The sequence below is a fragment of the Ornithorhynchus anatinus genome, chromosome 9 (assembly GCF_004115215.2).
Source record: "Ornithorhynchus anatinus isolate Pmale09 chromosome 9, mOrnAna1.pri.v4, whole genome shotgun sequence".
Taxonomy (NCBI): Eukaryota; Metazoa; Chordata; class Mammalia; order Monotremata; family Ornithorhynchidae; genus Ornithorhynchus; species Ornithorhynchus anatinus.
In genome coordinates this window covers 33,341,833-33,360,862 of record NC_041736.1, presented here as the reverse complement: position 1 = coordinate 33,360,862, position 19,030 = coordinate 33,341,833, and positions in this window count along the sequence as shown.

Genomic DNA, 19,030 nt, shown 5'->3' with positions numbered 1-19,030 from the left:
GAGGTGCCATAAGTTTGGGGTTTTGCTTCATTTTTCTCTTAAAGACTGTCTTCTGTCCAACCTGTTTATGTTTTCTCTATTTCAACACACCATGGGAGAGTTGTCTGGGGATCTCGTTGCTTTCTATACTCCTCCCGTGTCGCACTGAGGAAAGGTGTGTCGTGACAAGCATTACTTTTCTATAAGGGATCGGATCATATTCCTAAACCATTTTGTCTGGGATCTTGTCTTGTAACTTGATGTTAAGTATTGCCCATAAATGGTGTCTGTGACTCTGCTCTTGAAGTTGAATGTGGTGTGTCTTCGGAAGCTCCAGGTCTCACAAGGATTAAGGAAGTGGAATACCATAAGTGATCCAAAAGTCTTGAGTGTGGTAAGATTCATGATACCGTATTGGTGTTTCCCAAAGGATACATGCGCTTTCTTGATTCAACTTTCTGTTTCCTTTTCCATTCTTGCCTCATTAGACATTGTGTTATAAAGGTAACAACTATCAGTGACAGCCTTGAGCTCCGTATTGCTCATGGAAATCCTGGATTACATGTACGGTTGGCCAGGTGCTGGTTGGTGTGCAATCTCTGTCTTCCTCAGAATAATTGTCAGTCTGTGACACTTTGTGGACTGAGAAGTAGTCCACAACCATCAGCTTGTCTTTTTGTGAGAGATCTTCCAGAGCGTAATTAGCTGAGTGATCGCAGCCTCAATCTTATTTATTTTTCTGCCATCACCTGACTTGCAACATCCTGCCTCTGGTCTGGAACACCCTCCCCCTTCAGATCCGGCAGACCATCACTCTCCCTACCTCCAAAGCCTTATTAAAATCACATCTTCTGCAAGAGGGCTTCCCTGTCTAAACCCTCATTTCCTCTACTCTCTCTCCCTTCTGTATCACCCTTACACTTGGATTTACATCCTTTATTCACCCTACCATCAGCACCACTGGAGTAGTGTTTAGAGCGTCGGCCTGGGAGTCAGAAGGTCATGGGTTCTAATCCAGACTCTGCCCCTTGTCTGCTGTGTGATCTTGGGTAAGTCACTTCACTTCTCTGGGCCTCAGTTCCCTCATCTGTAAAATGGGGATTGAGACGGTGAGCCCCATGCGGGGCAAGGACTGTGTCCAAGTTGATTATCTTGTTTCTTTCCCACTGCTTAGTTCAGGGTTTAGCAAATAATAAGGCCTTAATAAACTGTACTTTCCAAGCACTTGGTGCAGTGCTCTGCACATAGTAAGCGCTCAGTAAATATGACTGAATAAATGAGAAAAAAGACCTTGGGAAAAGAGAGGTCTCCAATTACAACCCGAGCTAAAGGCACCAACTTTATCATCTGCTTAATGCACTGAGAAAACCACTGGTGGGGGTGTAATAGTAACTCTAGTGTGTTTGTTATTTTGCCTTATGAAAGGATTTCCTGTTTCAGGATTTAGTTATTTTATCTCGGCTCTGTGTTCATTTTATCCAGTTAGGGTTTCAGGAGAATCTTCAGTCTCAGATGAACGTTTTGGAGCAGATATTTGCTATCTTTCAGGAGGCAAAATTGGTTGTCCCCTTATTCCTCTACAGTCCCCATAGACGTGTCCTCAGCTCTCTGATAAAGTCCCTTCTTCTCTCTAACATCAAAGTAGAAAGCCCCCCAGACTGCCAAGATAAAGGCTTCAAAGGTATGGGCCTCTCTCCTGAAAACAATTTTGCCCCAGCTTTTCCTCCTTTTATCGGGAAAGATAAGTAGAATTCACTTCTCTATCACTCAACCTCTATGTCCTGAAATTTCTCTGGGTTTAATCACTTATTCGTAGATTAAGGCCTATCTCACAGACCACTCAAACTCTCCTCATGGTTTCCATCCCCCAAAACCAGTATAAGAACCTTAGATGGCACTTCATTAGTGTCATTCAGCCTTTTTTTTAGGAGCAGGAAGGAGTTCCCTTCCATTGAGAGGACTGGACTAATCAGATGGAATTTTATTTTTAAAAAGGCAAATCTTAATTGCTTTGAATTTTGATCTAAACAGTATGTTCCATTCTCTATGTAGTAGAATTTTGGCAGCTGCACCCACGTCTTCCTGGTGGCAGTGGCTTCGCTACTGCGGCTCTCAGACTCTGATCCTGACTGCCCTGACTGAGAGAGAACTGCAAGGACTTAGGCTCGGAAGCAGTGAGGCCTGGTGGAAAGAACATGGGCCTGGGAGTCAAAGGAGCTGAGCTCTACTTCCAGCCCCACCACTAGTCTGCTGTGTGACCTTGGGTAAGTCACTTAACTTCCTCTGTGTGTCAGTTAACTGTAAAATGGGGGTAAAATCCTCCCTCCTGCTACTTAGACCGTAGGTCCCATGTGGGACAGGGACTGTGTCCAATCTGGTTGGCTTGTTTCTACCCCAGTGGTTGGTAAAGTGCTTAGCACATAGGAAGTGCTTGAAAAGTACATTTCAAAAAGAAAAAGGCACTGATCACATTAGGGACCCCACCATCAGCAGCTTCCCGCTGCCCACTGCCCTCATCATGACTCCCAGGGCCCTCAGTTTCCCTCTTATCGGACTGCCCCACTGCCTTCCCGGGATCCCACACCAGCTCTCCTCCGAGTCACTGGGGAACCCTCATCCCAACCCGCTGTCCAGCATGCCAGCAAGACAGAGATAATAATGTTGGTATTTGTTAAGTGCTTACTATGTGCGGAGCATTGTTCTAAGCGCTGGAGTAGATACAGGGTAATCAGGTCATCCCACGTGAGGCCCACAGTTAATCCCCATCTTACAGATGAGGTAACTGAGGCACAGAGATGTTAAGTGACTTGCCCACAGTCACACAGCTGACAAGTGGCAGAGCCGGGAGTCGAACCCATGACCTCTGACTCCGAACCCCGGGCTCTTTCCACTGAGCCACGCTGCTTCAGCAGCTGCTGCCTGGTGCCACCTCCAGAAAACCTCAGGAAGGCTGTGGGGGCTGCTACCGTAGTGGTCACTGTGGCCACATTGTGACCCTGGACCCTGAACTGTGAGGAGCCTGAAATTCCGCTACCCCATTTCTCCTTCTCTATCCGTTTCCATCCCCTTCCCACTTTTTATATTTAGATGGTGAACCTCACAATGGACAGAGACTGTGTCTAATTCCCACTTGCGTTTTCATGTCCTGCATTTTGTCCAGTGCTGTGCACACAGTAAGCACTTCATAAAATGTCTTCCTGGAATAGAATTCAAACGATCTCCTTGTAATATGCTGCTCAGAGAATTTGGTACATTTTCCGTTTATCCTCTTTGGGGAAAAAATATGGGCAAAAGAAAGGAGGCTGCTGGAGGGAACTATATATTTTCAATAGCAATTCCCACGGCAAAGGGAAAAAAAAAATCTATTCAACGGGATAAATGTGAAGAGAACCCTGACTGGAAATGCTATTTAAAACACCTGGATACAAACTAGGTGAAAGTCTAGTTTGGTGGATCACGTTTTAATTTTTTCCGTATAAATCCTATACAGGCTTTTATCAAAATATCTTTCCCAAAGATTTGAAATGGACTGCTTTAATCTGTTCCTAGATTAAGCACCCTGTTAGGCTTGCTGCCAAGAGGGACATCTTCTGTATTCCACATTGCGGAAATCGATGTAGAGCCACCCAAGCTCCTGATAATGGCTTTTTATTTAGGGATTGCTGGACTTGGGGTACTGTACAGTGGGAAACAGATGAGGCTTTCATTGGGGATGTCTTACCATAAAACTAGTGCCATAGACTGTTCAATTGATGGCTTGATAGAATAACCGTTGCATAGTGATTTTTGCATTGAATTCATCCCGGATACTGAAATCATTAACTACAACTGCTATAGGCATCATGGGGGTACTGAGAGATCAAGACAGAGGAGCTGACTGTGTGCGTCCTAGAGAAACATCAAAAACAAAATAGATTTGGATTACCGCGGATTGGTCTAGTGTGTCTAGTTATGATGCCTTAGTTAACCTACTTGAGGCTGAATCTACTATATTTAGCAAACTCATTTTGGCTGAGGACATCTTCGACATTTTCATCGAGGCGCATCAAATGAAAGCAATAATGGTTCTAAAATTAGGTCTAGGGAAAGAGTAAGATATCCACACTGTATTTCTTTTACAAGGCAAGACCTCTCTGTATGAGTGGGATCTTTAAATAAAAATGGTTCTCATACTGACTAGGATTAGAGCAGATTCAAAGTGGGGAGGAAAGGACAGAGACTGAGTTTACAGAGTTCCGTGTAGATGATTCCGTGTAGATGATGGGAAGCAGCGTGGCTCAGTGGAAAGAGCCTGGGCTTCGGAGTCAGGGGTCACGGGTTCGACTCCCGGCTCCGCCACTCGTCAGCTGTGTGACTGCGGGCAAGTCACTTCACTTCTCTGTGCCTCAGTTACCTCATCTATAAAATGGGGATTAACTGTGAGCCTCACGTGAGGCAACCTGATGACCCTGTATCTACCCCAGCGCTTAGAATAGTGCTCTGCACATAGTAAGCGCTTAACAAATACCAACATTATTATTATTATTATAATTATTGTTCCACAAAACAAGGGAGCCCACTGAGGGATGGAACCATGTCTAATTCCCACCCCTGCTTTGAGTACAGTGCTATACACACAGTAAGCATTTAATAAATAATAGTACTATTACTACTACTGACAGTTAATGTCTTAAGTATGTTTAGATTAAGAGATTGATCTTTTACCTCCAAGGAGACCAAGCAGCTTTCTATAAAGCCAGGCCACTGGGCAGGACTTTCAAGGCGAAGATTTCAGAATGCTCATTCCACCAATCCCATTTAAATCCACCCTACAGGAAGGGACTCAAAGGCAACCTGAGGCACCTATAGATGTGTTTTACCGGTTGGTTATGGGTTATTATGGTTGGTGTCTCTCCTGCTACTCTACAAACTTTTCCCAAGTCTTTCCTATGCCTCACTTAGGGTTAATTCGCCTCTCACTGTCGGTGAGTTGAGGTGGCTGGCTGTTACTCTTACTGGCCTAGTGGATAGAGCACAGACTGTGAGTCAGAAGTACCTGGGTTGTAATCCTGGATCTGGGTTGGGCAAATCACTTAACTTCTCTGTGCCTCAGTTCTCTCATCTGTAAAATGGGGAATAAGATGGTGAGACCCGTGTGGGATAGGGACTATGTCCAACCTGATTATCTTATATCTACTCCAGCATTAAGAACATTGTCTGGCACATAGTAAGCACTTAAATCCCACAATTATTATTATTATTATCATCATCAACATTACTGTTATCATACCTGTGTGGTAAGTGCCATATCGATTATGATGATGGCATACTTTAGCTTTGCATTTCATATTAAACATGATGATTATATGTTCTCCTAAATGTACTCTTCCTCAGTCACATCAAAATCCTCCCTATCCCAAGAGCTGGCAAATTTAATGGTCTTTAGCTCCAATCCATCTTTTATCTCCTTCAGTGAGTTTGCTTTCAAATCCTATGATTCTTTTTCCTTCACAATATTCCCCAGATCCACCACTTCCTCTCCACCCTTTCAGCCACCACCAAATGCTGGTCACCTTTCGTCTGGACCACAGCTTCCATTCTAATCTCCCTTCCCAAAATTAATCCCCTCTTCACATGTTTCGGGATCATCTTTGCCGTCCTGATTATCTTCTTAAAACTCCATCCAGAGCACATCATTCAGCTCCTCAAAGATCTCTAATTCTCTGCATTTCTCATCAATCAATCATATTTACTGGGCACTTACTGTGTGCAGCACTCTGTACTAAGCACTCAGGAGAGTACAATATAGCAGAGTTGGTAGACATGTTCCTTGCCTCCAACAAACATTGTCTAGAGGGGGAGACAGACATTAATATGAATAAGTAAGTGCAATGGAGCTGAAGTGGTGGTGAATAAAAGGTACAAATCCTAGTTCAAGTGTGACGCAGAAGGGAGTGGAAGAAGAGGAAATGAGGGCTTAGTCTGGGGAGGCCTCTTTGAGGAGATGTGCTTTTAATAAGCCTTGGAGCGGGCTCCTTGCACAAGTTTCTAATCAAGCAGACCCTTCTGATAAGTGGGTCCAAAATTGGCACTAGTTGTTCCCTTCTTACTTTTCTGTTCTTTTTCCCAGTTTATCCCAGCTGGCACTCTTCACTGCTCCCAATTTCACCTCTCAACTTTGCCTTGCTCTTAATAATGCTGTGTCTGAGCTCTGCCATACTTTCCCCTCCTACTTGAAACTCTATTTTCCCCATCAAATCCACTGCATCTCATCCCCCCGCATCTTCCCAGTCCATTTAAGCAACCTCTTTCTTGTGGCATTTCATGATAAATCCTCAGTTCCCTGGTCAGTTATCCCATCAGTCAATCCCCCCATCACATATCACATATCTCTTTATTATATTTAGTTATACATTTAACTATTCATTTTTGCTTAGTTTTGTTTTTCTATCAAACAGTAGTGTGTATTGAATGTCTACCATGTATAAAGTCCTGCCCTAAACGCTTGGGAAGATACAAAAGAGGTCAAATACACATTCTGCGCCATAAGGGATGTACAATTCAGTGTGTTTGCAAATGATCAATTCAGTCTATCCAAGGGTTTTATCGAGCTCTTCTTATGTGCAAAGTACTTTACTAAGTGCTTGGGAGAGTAGAATGCAGTAGATTTGGTAGACATGATTTTCTCCCTCAAGGAGTTTGCACTCAAGTCAGGGTGACAGACATTAAAATAAATTACAGATAAGCAGAATATAAGGATTCCTCTGTGTGTGTGTGTGTGTGTGTGTGTGTGTGTGTGTGTGTGTGTGAGTCTTGGGTGGGGTCAGTTTCCAAAGTATCAAAGTTCTTTAAGAAAAAGTCGAGTTGAGTTGGGGAGAGAATCAAAGGGCTTTAAAGGGATCAAGCCCAAGTGTATGTTTAGGCACACCAGAAAGGAGGGCAAATAGGTGGGTAAGTCAGGAAAGGCCTCTTGGAGGATATGGGATTTTAGTAAGATTTTGAACACTGGTGGTCTGTTGGTTATGAAGCAGGAAGAATTTCCAGGCCTGAGGGAGGTCGTGGGAGAGGGGGTATCCGTGAGATAGACAAGAATGAAATACAGTGTGAGAAGGTTGGCACAGGAAGAACAGAGTGTACAAGCTGGGTTGGAATGGGAGATGTCTGGTAAGCCCTAACTATGTGTCAGGCACTGTGCTAAGTGCTATTATCGGGTATGGACGAGTCCATTCTCCAGTCCATACTTCACTCTGCTGCATGGATCATATTTCTAAAAAAACATCAGCTCCACGGTCTTTCCACTCCTCAAGAACCTTCAGTGGTTGCCCATCCACCTCTGCATCAAACAGAAACCCCTTACCATCGACTTAAAAGCACTCACTCATCTTGCCCCTTCCTACTGACCTGGTGACATTTCTTAAGCATTTACTATGTGCCAAGCAATCTTCTTAGTGCTGCAGTAATCAGGTTAGTCCTTATGGCCTAGTGGCAAGAGCCCGGGCTTAGGAGTCAGAGGTAATGGGCTCTAATTCCAACTCTGCCACTTGTCTGCTGTGTGATCTTGGGCAAGTCACTTATCTGTGCCTCAATTACCTCATCTGTACAATGGGGATTGAGACCGTGTGCCCCATGTGTACAGGGACTGTGTCCAACTTGATTACCTTGAATCTATCCCAGCGCTTGGAACAGTTCTTGGCACTAGTAAGCGCTTAATAAATACCATTATTATGGAGAAGCAGCATGGCTTAGTTGAAAGAGCACGGGCTTGGGAAACAGAAGACGTGGGTTTTAATTCCGGCTCTGCCACTTGTCTGCTGTGTGACCTTGGGTAAGCCACTTAACTTCTCTGTGCCTCAGTGACCTCATCTGTAAAATGGAGATTAAGAGTGTGAGCCCCACATGGGACAACCTGATTACCTTATATCTACCCCAGCGCTTAGAACAGTACTTGGCACATAGTAAGTGCTTAATAAACACCATCATTATTATTACTATTATTATCCCACACAGGGCTCGCCATCTTATTCCCCATTTTACAGACGAGGGAATTGAGGTACAGAGAAATTAAGTCACTTGCCTAAGGTCACACAGCAGACCGGACAAGTGGCAGATCCAAGACTAGAACCTAGGTACTTCTGACCCACTCTTACCTCTCGAGTATCCTACTAGAGCCCAGCCCACACACTATTCCTCTAGTGCCAGCTTATTCACTGCGTCGTGATCTCATCCATCCTGCTGTTGACACCTTTCCCACATTCTCCCTCTAGCCTGGAACTCCCTCCATAGATGCCAGATCACCACTTTCTCCACATTCAAGGCCTTACTAAGGTCACATCTCCTCCAGGAGGCCTTCCCTGATCAACCTCTCTTTTCCTGGCTTCCTCTCCTTTCTGCATAGCCTCTGCACTTGGAAATGTGACTTTGGGCATTTGATAGTCCCCCCCACCCTCAACCCCACAACGCCTTTGTACACGTCTATATATTAACGAATTTATAAATAAACTATTTTAGTATCTGTCTCCCCCTCTAGACTGTGAGATCATTCTGGGCAGGGAACATGTCTACCAAGCCTGTTGCATTATATGCTCCCAAGCACCTAGTACAGTGCTCCGCACACAGTAAGTGCTCAATAAATACCACTGATGATGATGATGGTGATGACCATTTATCAGTCAATCAATGGTATTTATTGAGCACTATACTGAGCTATCCAGAGAGTACAGGAACATTCCCTGCCCAAAAAAGACTTGCAGCATAGTGGACCTCATTGAACGTATCCTCCTTAAGTTTCCTGCCCACACCCTCTTGCTACCCAATTTGAGACTTTTCATAAATGAATTTATCCAAACTCTAGGGATCAAGTCTGCCAATTCTATTATATTGTGCTCTCCCAGTTGCTCAGTACAGCGCTCTGCACACAATAAAGCATGTGATAGATATAATGATAATGTTGGTATTTGTTAAGGGCTTACTATGTGCAGAGCACTGTTCTAAGCGCTGGGGTAGATACAGGGTAATCAGGTTGTCCCATATGAGGCTCACAGTTAATCCCCATTTTACAGATGAGGTAGCTGAGGCACAGAGAAGTTAAGTGACTCGCCCACAGTCACACAGCTGCCAAGTGGCAGAGCCGGGATATCAATGATTGCCTGAACCTACTGATTTTTCAGCCTGCACAACTCCCTGCCACGAGAACGATGTTTCCATTTGTTTATGTTGAACCTGATCCTTTCAAAGTTCAGTGGGTCTTCATTCATCCCACACAGGGCTCTCCTTACTCTACCCCTTACAAGAGGGCCTGTCCAATAGTCAGAATTAAAGCTAGTGTATTATCTTTGCTTGCTGTTTTCTGAAAACAGTCATTTATCTTATCTTAGACCCGTACCTCCCCTTCTCTTCCTGATGAGCTAGTCAGCCAATCTCTGAGAGGATAATTGAAGCCTCCTACTATTATTACCTGCCCTGGTTTCTCCAATCTCATCTATTAAGAATGGCCTTTTGTTTCCCATCCTATTTTCAGTGAATGATTGTGCAACAAAAAATTCCATTTTCCTACTCTGTTTTGCCTTTTCAGTCATCAACCTGCCTTCTTTCCTATTGCCCTTCTAGCACACCTCTCTCTTCTTTGAAGCCATTAATTAAAGGGAAGGTCCTTAAAGAAATCCATCCCTTCCCTCGGATTTACTGGAAGTAGAGTTTTTACAGGTTCTGCTCTTCCTGTAATTTGCCCAGATCATGTTAGTTCTTTAAGATGACCTCTGTCCCCATCCATTCTGACTTGACTCTGGCCAGCACTGAATCTTGTTGAAATTAATTCATTCAATCGTATTTATTAAGCACTTACTGTGTGAAAAGCACTGTACTAAACACTTGGGAGTGTAAGGTATAACATGCATCTATCTTCTCTGTTTTGTAGATGGTAAGCTCCGTCAATACCCCGACTGACTGATCTCATACAGCTTCAAAACATCTCTTCCTCCACTAACCACCTGAACAAATCGGAAGGAATGAGAAATTGCATTTCCATCTCTGGGGCATTGCTTAATCATTTTTTTGTGGGCAAAGAGATAAACCCAAAGTTAGATGTCATAGCAGAGGCATTATCTTTTCCCTTTAAGGCTTAGGCTTTGACCACTGAGAAAGACTATACAGGAAACCAAAGGAACCTTGGAAGTGGTAGTCTTCTGCAGTTCTTAGATTCCCATTATTTGAGAGGTGTAAATTGGCTGCCTTGCTGAGAGTCTGCAAAGGTAAACTTCACTGAAAAAAGAAAAACTAATCATAATGATCAGAATATGAAGAAGTAAAACTGGGCGCCTTGCATAGAAAGGCTGATGAAAAGCCCATTGCTGATAAAGCCACCGGTTCTGAATGCTAGCATTTATTGGGAAAAAAAGGAAATGGTTCATTTCTTATTGCCGTTCTTGTTTCTTTGTCATAATGTGTGGACTCTTTCAAGTCACTTCAACTAAGTCATGAATGTGACTCTGATTGGTTCTCTGCCACACAAGAGGTGGTGTTTCTTTCCACCCCTTGCCTCCATATACTAAGTAATCAGAAAACCACAAAACCTATTCACATTACTACTTAGTGCTTTCCTTTTAATGTATGCACCATGGGCCATGAGTCAAATTTCATTTAGCCTCCGGGTTTTATAAGTTTAAGAGATTATAAAGGTGTAATCTAACCAAAGTAAGCCAGCCATTCAATCTAAAAACAATACATCAGACTGAATGCATATCTTGATTTTTTATTTCCCATTAGTATATACTTCATTACAGAGTCCTGCAGGTTGAATGTGCCAACAGTAGAAATGAAGAGGGAATGTCTTAAAAGGTCTCATTCATTCAACAGTATTTATTGAGCGCTTACTATGTGCAGAGCACTGTACTAAGAGGTTGGAATGTATAATTCGGCAACAGATAGAGACAATCCCTGCCCATTGATGGGTTTACAGTCTAATCAGAGGCGATACACCCTTAGAGTTGTGTTGTACCGACACAGAGATCATTACAGAAAATTGGGTCTCTTAATTGAAAATAACTTTTTCTTTGGCCTGGAAAGAGAGTTTCACTTTACAAGGTTATAGGGGAGAACTGGGAAGTCAAGGAATCTCTTCTTTTCAACCTACATTCCCCTCTAATTATTTGCTTTCTGATTTATTCCTACTTTCCTCTTGCTCTTCTTCTCTCTACCCCTTTTGACTCAAAAATACCAACACCATGTTCCCATTTTGTCAATCAAAGAAGCAGATTAGAAACACTAGAGTGAATATGCTTAACAGTCTCGGGAAATCTCAAAGGGATTTGAATTGATTACACAGCATGGAACATACAAAATGATCATTTTTCTCTATAACGTACACAGGAACTAAGTGCCTTATTTGAAATAACCCTCAGCTGATTTGTAGATCTCATTTTAGATAGAAAATCATCCCGGTTCTCATAGTGTAATGTATATAAAACTATACACGGATAGAAATCCATGGAATGGATGAATTAAAAATTGTCTTTATTCTAAAAAGAATTACGATAAGGTGGCAGATGAAGGATTCTCTACTTGCTAATTATTCTCTTACCGTTTCAGGGGAAGGATGGCGTGGAGGCTTGCCTTTTGAAAGCAGAGCATTTCACGCTTATAAATCCCACGTAGACGGTGTGGGATGTGAGAAGAATTTCCTTTCCTGGAGATATGGGTTTCCATCTGAGCTAGTTCAGATTGCCTTAACCTGCTTAAAGTGAGGTTTCGTGTCAAGATTGTTATTATGGTATTTGCTAATCACTCGCTGTGTGTCAAGCACTGTTCTAAGCACTAGATACAAGTTAATCAGGTCAGACACAGTTTCTGTCCCACATGGGACTCACAGTCAGAGTAGGAAGGAGAATCAATATCTAAAACCCTTTTTACAGGTCGAAGTAACGGCAGTGCAGAGAAATTAAGTGATTGCCCAAGGTCACACTGGAAGCAGGTGGCAGAGCCGGGTTTAGAACCCAGGCCCTTTGACTTCCAGGACCATGCTCCCACCCCTAGGCCATGCTACTGGAACGAGACGGGGAGTGGAGTGCAGGGTTCACTTGTACCTACTCTTCTGTACTCTTCCAAGCACCTACTGAAGTGTTCTGCACACAGCACTCAATAAATACCATTGATTGATTGAAGTTGGGGGTTCCTTCTCACCCCCTTTAGGGGATGGTGATTGCCTCATGACCACACTCCAGAGCTGGCTCTGCCCTCTATGTCGAGGGTTCTAATCCCAGCTCTGCCACTGGTCTTTGGCAAGTCACTTCATGTCTCTGGGCCTCACTTCCCTCATCTGTAAAATGGGGGTTGAGATTGTGAGCCCTAAACGGGACAGGGACTGTGTCCAAATGGATTTGCTTGTATCCACCCCAGCACTTAGTACAGTGCCTGAGACATAGTAAGCGCTTAAAAAATACCATCATTAGTTCAGTCATTATGGGGACAGTCAGTCAGTCAGTCAGTTGTATTTATTGGCCACTTTCTGTATGCAGAACACTGAACTAAGAGCTTGGGAAATATAACAATAAATGGACACATTCCCTGCCCACAGTGAGCTTACAATCGAGAGGGGGAGACAGACATTAAAAATCTGAGACAGAGGGAGGGAGCAGAGGCCTCGATTCCATGCAGCCCAGACTCAGACTGGTCCTGTCGTGCGTTATGCACTTTCACCCGACCTGGTAAAGTGGGAGGGGTATGCTTGCCTGCTCCTATCACCTGTTTTAGAACCAATCTGGCACAGTAGGTGAGAGAGGCTCTAGGGACCCTGGTGGATGAGGTAGGGAGGGTGCACGTTGCCTTGAAGGACCCCATGGACTGCCTGTGACTGAAGGAAGACCCATCGATGAACACTCTGGGATGGCTCCAAAATTCCATAATCAGGGAATGGGGGAGAGAGTGCAGGCAGTGAATCCAGTGTTCAGCAGAGACACGGGATTCGGGAAGAGTTGTGAAATCCAGGTCGGACTTCACGGAGCTTTGCAGAAACAGATGAGGAAACCCATACGGACCTGTCTGTGAGGTAATGCCAGTTGTTTTATTTTATTTTCCAAAGCTTTTTATTTTACTGAAAAGACGAAGCAGCGAAAGGGCATGGGCATAGCTAGCTAAATTCATTCATTGAATTGATATTTACTGAACACCTATGGAGTGCTTACACCGTGTTGTTTCCTGGAGCGATGCACACCACACACACACACACACACAGACACAGACACACACACACGCGCATGGAAATGCATATGTGAATGGCTTTTAGTGGAGAGGCTAACCTGGGCGAAGCCATCGGGAGATGAGGAAGTGAGGCTTTGAAGGGGTGAGGGAAGAAAATAGGAGAGAGGTAAAAAAGTGGGGAGAAGAAAAGCAGAAAAAGGAGAAGAGGAGAAAAAAAGGAGAGCAGAAAAAAAAGGGAGGAAGATAGACTGTGTCTTTTACTACTTATGTGATTAACTGCTGCAAGCTCTCTGATCTGCAGTCATTGATGAGATCGCGGTTCATGCATAATTTTGGATAGGAAGCTTCATCATCTTTATCATGATCATCATCATCTTCACCAGCACCGTGATCATCATCCCTCTCCAAAGTGCCTAACAAACTCACCGGGCCACTGCAATCCACCATTTCACCGTCTTCTTCCTTTGGTACTGCGGTGGCCGCTGAGCTACTCAGCGCCGGGCGGTAGGATGTTTCACTGCTGATCTTGCCACTGGTCCCCACGTCCTTGAGAACGACGTGTCCAGTGCCCCGAGCAGCCCTTCCCCACCTGCTGCACCATCTGTGCCCTACATCTTGGCTCTTGTTTCAGCAGGGGAGGCTCTGGGGGCGGTGGAAGCAGTGGCTCTGGATAGATGGTCCTCCCTCTATGCCACTGCAGTGGGCAATAGCACTCTGGGCCCGGAAGGGACAAAATGGCCCTGGGTGGCCCAACCTGACAGGTGCCACACCAGGGGAGAATGATGGAAGCCACACAGTTCCTGGAGACGATTTCCTGCCAGTAGAGGGCTGATTGTGGAGTTGCCATCTTGGCTCCAGCCCCAGCTCATTTGAGTCTCCAGGGCCCGTCGTGCCAGAAATCATAGGGAGTGAAGCTAATGGCTTTGCCCCAGAATGCCAACCAAGCCCGTGGGGCAGAATGTCACCATCACCCTCGTAGAGTGAGAGTTTATGCTCTGGGTTTTGCTAGGACTCAAATGATCAAAGAGTGGTATTTATCGAGCACCAACTGGGTGCTGAAAACTACATTAAATGCTTGGGAAATTACAATAGAGGTAGAAAGCACATCCCTGCTCTCTAGGAGTTTAAACTCAAACAGAATGTGCCAGAATGTTCCACTAAACCAAAAAAATGAAACTTCTACTCCACATCTCCCTTTTTCCCTAAGTTATGAGTGGTTTCCCAAGTGTTCATGGTTGTCAATAGAAAGCACCGGGATCCTGATATGGGATAGACCTGGTAGTTGATCCGGCCTCACAATGTGACTAAATGATCCTGCTCAAGTGCTAAAACTAGACGATGAAGTGAACTGCATTTAGTCTCAAACCCAGGTCTGATGATTCAATGACCACTTTGCCGATGATCAGAATCCCGGTCTTGAGTTTCTCTGCCTCTCCGGTGTGTTGTTCATAAAGTCAGATTTTTATGTTCTTAGTCCTTAATTTTCTTTCACCAGTCAGTCAATCAGAGGTATTTATTGAGCACCTTATTGTGTGTGGACCACTGTATCAAGTGCTTGGGAGAGTAAAATTTAACAGAGTTGGCAGATATGTTTCCGGCACATTTGGAGTTTTCAGGGCTTCAGGCCAGAAGAGTAGTTTACAGATTAGCTATAAACCATCTGAATAATGAAAATACAAATAGAATTCAGCATTACTGAGCGGGGAAGGGCCCTAGAGTTGGGCCCACAGATTTGAATGTGGAAATTGAATTACTTGAATGAATTATTCAATGTATTTATTGAGCTCTTGTTTTGTACAAAGCATGTAGGAGAGTGTAATACAGTTGGTAGACAAGATCCCTGCTAACAAGTATCTTACTATCTAATGGGGAAGCAATTATTGATCAAAAAATATAGAGAAGCAGTGTGATCTGGTGGATAGAGCACATGCCTGGGAGTCAGAAGGAATCTAATCTCTGCTCTGCCACTTGTCTGCTGTGTGGCCTTGGACAAGTCACTTCACTTCTCTGTGCCTCAGTTACCTCATCTGTAAAATGGGGATTAAGACTGTGAATCCCATGTGGGACAGGGACTGGGTCCAACCTGATTCGCTTGATATACTCCAGAGATTAGTACAGTAACTACTACAGAGTAAGCACTTAACAGATGCCATAAAAAAGCAAAAACAAAATAACTTTGAGTATTCCTATATTGGCTCCCTCCCGACAAAGCAATTCTATCTGCCCTAAAATGTTTGAAGCTTTTCAGCCTTAGAGTCAGAAATTGTTCCCAGGGACTTGGCTTCGGATCTGCTAGCAACCGAAAGGGAATTGGGATTTCTCACATTTTAATAACCTCATAATTATCGTTCCACCTCTGAATCAACCAAAATTAGTCTTTCACCTGATGCTTACTTTCTTTTCATTGAAGAGGCTGAAGTCTCCTTAAAGAAAGGGACCCGAAACCTTGAACAAACCTTCTCAATGCAGAGAAGGAAGGGAATGAACTGTACTAGTGACGTACATATGCTAATTTAAAACTGTGTAAGTAAAGTACATGTGCTGAGGTACTGAAGGGTGGTGATCAGCAGCAAACTATTTCTTGGTATCCTTTCACACGTGTAATTAATTGCCTGTTCATTCAGTGCACAATTAGACATGCAAATGTTTTCTATTTTCATTTACACTACTGGCTCAGTAGACTCATGAAAATCTGATTATTTTCACGCCTCATTGATCTATGCCGAGCCCCCATGTGCAGATTCTGAAAAGGTCTCTCCCCAGATTTACTCTCCAAGGTTAAGCGATCTCTAGAAGTCTCTCGATGAAGTAGAATAAAATGTGTGGCATTCTGAAAAGCTCGGCCATTCGTAGCCAACTGAAGGTCATTTAGGTGCTTTCGTATTGAACTTCTTAAGCCCTAAATTCTCTCCGGAAAGAACCTCTTGGGAAATGTTGCATGCTTGATCTTAGCCTAGAGATTTCTATTTTTCAGACCGCAGAAAAACTGCTCAGCTGCTTTTGAGTTATCCAAGTGTGAAAAAATAGTGTGTGAGGAAAATTGTTCAGATGCTGTTTTGCACTTGGCTAGCTATAAAGAAAAAAAGCTTCTTTTTCAACATCGCATTTGGCACGTTTGTAGCTTTGGATGAAGAATTATTTCTGGCTCCGATTAGAAAAAGCCCAGGGATGAAATAATGGAACTAGGAATATTTGAAAATTAGGTACTGAATTTTTTGATCATTAGATAGTTCACATTTGAAGTCCAGATCAGCAGGATATCCTCACTACCCATGGATACTGAATTTGGACCATCAGCTCTGAGCTGCAAATGGTTCTAGTCGATTTCACACTAGCCCTAAGCCTGGTAACCCTTTACGTGTGGATAACTTTCATCAGCCGACGCTACATTCAGTGGATCGCTGAAGAATGACATTCCCATGAATACGACCATTCCTTTGACTTGAGGTTCCCAGATTCCTCATTTCGCTCAGCTCAGGCTCTTTGTTTTGAATGGAGATCCAGCACCTCTGCACCAAGGCTTTGGGCTGCTGACCTGCGCCGTCCCCTACCTAATATTGGCTGTGCTAGGTTCGTTGTCTTTAATTTGAGTCAACCCACCCTCCGCTCCATCCCTGAAATCTGGTTTTATGCCCGCTTCCCCCTCCTGCGTTCAAACTCAGCGTTGTCTCCGAGGACTTTCTTCTGGGCTAGTCTCAAGGAGAAGCAGCATGTCGTTGTGGATTGAGCATGGGCCTGGGAGTCAGAAGGATCTGGGTTCTCATCCTGGCTGCTCCACTTGTCTGCTGTGTGACCTTGGCCAAGTCAGTTGACTTCCTTTGGGCTCACTTACCTCATCTGTAAAATGAGGATTAAGATTGTGAGCCCACGTGGGACAGGGACTGTGTCCAACCTGATTAACTTGTATCTACCCTAATGCTTAGAACAGTGCTTGGCACATAGTAAGCACTTAACAAGTACCGTTATTATTATCATTATCGCCTATGCCCTTGAACTTGTTTGCTTGACACACCCTTCTCCTTTACCGAAATGTCCTTATATAAAGGATTAAAATCCTTCACTGGATCAATGGGATTTATTTAGTACTTACTGTGTGCAGAGCACTGTACTGAGCGCTTGGGAGAGGACAATACAAGAGAGTTGGTTTACACGTTCCCTGCCCACAACGAGTTTACAGCCTACAGACAGACATTAATATAAATATAGCATTGAAGCTCAACCAATGCAGGGAACTGCACTGAATAGACTGATGCAGACTCACATTTTTACACATAAGGATAGCTACCTTTTAGAGAAACAGCATGGCGTAGTGGGTGGAGCGCGGGCCTAGGAATCAGAAGGTCATGGATTCTAATCCCGACTCTGCCGCTTGTCTGCTGTGTGATCTTGGGCAAGTCACTCCACTTCTCTGGCCCTCAGTTACCTTTTCTGTAAAATGGGGATTGAAACGGTAAGCCCCACGTGGGGCAGGGACTGTGTCCAACTCAATTGGTTCGTATCTACCCCAGCGCTCAGTACAGTGCCTGCTACGTAGTAAGTGTTGAATAAATACCATCATTATTATTATTACTTTTAACTCCAGGGAGTTTGTCCCACACTGGGCCTGATCTGTTGGTGACTTTGCCTTTCTCACCTAGGGCGCCATGTCATTCACAGCTGTTTGGCCATTCTGCTGTCATTCATTTTCTTCATATGTCCTACCCAGGAAGGTTGTGTTACTGGCTAGTATTGCTTCCATGTTTGTGAACTGACTATTTCAGAACTTCTCTGCTGGTGATATATGATTGAGTTCTATTCTGATATTGAATATGCTTCCTAATTGAAATCCCTTCCCTGAATCAGCTGATCATCACAGGCTTATGAAATGTTTAACAAGACAAGAGGAGGAGTCAGCCTGATAGATAATCAGGGTGGATTATGGAGGTTCACAGTGTAAGATTAAGAAATCAATCAGTCAATCAATCAATCATATTTAGTGAGCACTTACTAAATGCAAAGCACTTAACTAAGTGCTTGGGAGAGTTAGTAGACACTTTTCTTGCCCACAACGAGCTTACAGTCTTTTGGGGGAGTCAGACGATATAAATAAATAAATTAGGGATATGGTATTTGTTAAGCACTTACTACGTGTGGGGCGTTGTACAACGCTCTGGGCTGGATAGAAGCAAGCAGGGTTGGACTCAGTCCCTGTCCTATGTGGAGCTTTCAATCTCGCTCCCCATTTTGCAGATGAGGTAAATGAGGCACGGAGAAGTTAAATGACATATCTAAGGTCACACGGCAGACAAGTGGAGAATTTGGGGTTAGAACCCATAACTGTACATAAGTGCATTGGGACTGGGGGTTGCGGGAGGAGGTGAATAAAGGGTGCAATTCCAGGTGCAAGAATGATGCAAATCGAGTAGAGGAGGTGAGGGCTTAATAGAGAAAGACCTCCGTGGAGGATATATGCATTTCAACAAGGCTTTGAAGATGGGGAGAGTGAGAGTGATCATCTGTTGGATGTGGAGAGAAGGCATTCCAGGCCAGAGGTAGGAGGTGAGGAAGAGGTCCATGGTAAGATAGACGAGAAAATTCTGTTATCGTAACCTTCGAATCCTTGGAGACTAATGGGTTGGAAAATAGCATCGTAACTGACATTTTTTGATTCGAATTCCTGTGTTGTTGTTATACCCCATATTAGCAGAATAATGCATATGCTCTGTCTGCTGGATCTGCTATCTACCCCTCTGTTTAGCGGGTGTTTTGGCTTGAAGTGCATGCTTAATAAATACAGATATTGTTTGTTATCATTCTTATGAGGCTGCATTACAACCTGGCCACTCATTGACCTTGAACTGCACTGAATAATGGAAATTTACAAGAATTCAGAGCAACCAAA